The sequence below is a fragment of the Octodon degus genome, unplaced genomic scaffold (assembly GCF_000260255.1).
Source record: "Octodon degus isolate 3935 unplaced genomic scaffold, OctDeg1.0 scaffold00054, whole genome shotgun sequence".
In the NCBI taxonomy this organism is placed as follows: Eukaryota; Metazoa; Chordata; class Mammalia; order Rodentia; family Octodontidae; genus Octodon; species Octodon degus.
Genome location: NW_004524630.1, coordinates 8,458,200 through 8,460,444, shown reverse-complemented (window position 1 = coordinate 8,460,444; position 2,245 = coordinate 8,458,200).

Sequence of the window (2,245 nt, the reverse complement as noted above, 5' to 3'; positions counted from 1 at the left end):
TTTCCCCCACAGCCTCTGCAGCATTTAATATTTGTTGATTTCTTTAAAATAGTCATTTCTTGGGGGATGAGATTATATCTCAATGTTTTTTTAATTTGCATTTCTCTATTAGCCAATGCTAGTAACATTTTCTCATATTTATTTACCACTTGTATTTCTGCCTCTGAGAAGTGTGTATTTCATCTCAGAGGCCCATTTTTAGATTGAGTCTTTAAATTTGTGGGGCTGAGTTTTATATTTTTTTTTAGTTCTTTATATAATTTAGACAGAAGTCCTTTGTTTGAGTGATTATTGGTTAAGATTGATTAAGATTTTTTTCCCAATTTGTGGGTTGTCTTTTCACTCAGTTGCTTACTTCTCTTTACATGCAGAAACTTTTCAGTAGGATGAAATGCCACTTGTTGATTCTTTGGAGTATTTCCTGTGCAGTTTGGTTTTGGTTTATGAACTGTCTACCTACCCCTCTGTCTTCAAGATTTCCACCTACTTTTTCTTCCAAGAGATTTAGTGTTTCTGTTTTAATATTTAGAACTTTACTCCATTTTGACTTTAGGCCGTGGTGATAGACCTGGATCTAGTTTTAGTTTTTGGCATGTGGAGAGCCAGTTTTTCCAGCACCATTTGTTAAAGAGGTGATCTTCCCTCCAGTAAACAAGTCTGGACCCTTTGTGAAAGAAAAGATGGCTGTGTTTGCAGCTGCATCTGCATCTTCTAATTTCTTCCATCGATACTTGGGTCTGGTTTTTTTTTTTTTTTTTTTTTTTTTTGCCAGTACCATGCTGATTTTATCACAGTAGCTTTGTAGTATAATTTCAAGTCAGGGACTTTAAAGCCTCCTGCCTTGCCTTTGTTGCCCAAGATTGCCTTTGATATTATAAGTCTTTTCAGCTTGCAAATAAATTTTAGGAATGTTTTCTCTAAATCTGTGAGGTATGCTGATGGTATTTTGATAGAGACTACATTAAATCTGTATAACAATTTTGGGAGTTTGGCCACTTTCCCAATGTTCGTTCTTCCCATCCAGGAGCAAGGAATATCTTTCCATTTTTTGAAATTGTCTTTTATTGTTCTTTTTAGAGTTGTAATTTTTATGGCCTAGATCTGTTACTTCCTGTCTTAGATTAATGCCCATGCATTTCATTTTCTTGTATGCTATTTTAAAGGGCATTATTTGTCTAATTTCTCTCACAGTGAGTTTGTTATCTGTGCAGAGGAGTGCTATTAATTTTGGTTGTTCAGTGCATCCTGCTATGGTATTGAATTTGTTTATTAATTCTACAAGCTTTTGGTGGAGTTTTTTGGGTCTTCCAAGTACAGTATCATGTCACCTGCAAATAATGACAGTTTCACTTCTTTACCTATCCTTATTCTTTTTATTTCTCTCTCGCTTGTGTAATAGCTCCAGCTAATGATTCCAGAACTATATTGAGCAGGAATGGTGATAGAGGTCATCCTTGTCTTGTACCTGATCTGAGAGTAAAAGCATTCAGTTCTTATGAATTTAGAATGATGTAGGCTGTTGCCCTGTCATAGATGACTTTCATCAGATTGAGGTAGAGGTTATGTATTCCAATATTCTGTAGGGCTTTGATCATGAATGAATGTTGAATTTTTTCAAAAGCCTTTTCTGCATCTATTGAGATGTTCATGTGGCTTTTGTTTTTGGCTCTGTTGGTACAGTGTATTAAATTTATAGATTTTCATGTGTTTAGCCATTCTGGTATCCCTGGGATGAATCCTACCTGGTCATGGTATATAATCTTTCTGATGATTAGCTGTATTAAGTTTTCTAGTATTTTATTGAGGATTTTTGCATCTATGTTGATGAGGGAGATTGGCCTGTAATTCTCTTATTTCTTTGGACTTTTCTCCATTTTTGGAATCAGTATAACACACGTCTCCTGAAATGATTTTGGGAAAACAGCTTCCTTTTCAATTTCACTAAAGAGTTTGAAGAATACTGGGAGTAATCCTTCTCTAAATTTCTTTTGTGATTCAGCTGTGAATCTGTCAGCATCTGGGCTTTTCTTTGTTAAGGTTTTTATTATATCTTCAATTTCATTGACTGCTATTGTGTTATTCAGAGTTTTTATATTGTTTTGATTCAGTTTGGGCTATTTGTTCCTAACTAGGAATCTGTCCATTTCTTCTGTGTCTTTGATCATGTGAAAGTAAAGATTTTCAAAATAACAATGAGTTGGGGGTGGGGAGATGGCTCAGCAGAATAAGCACTTCCCTGACAAGC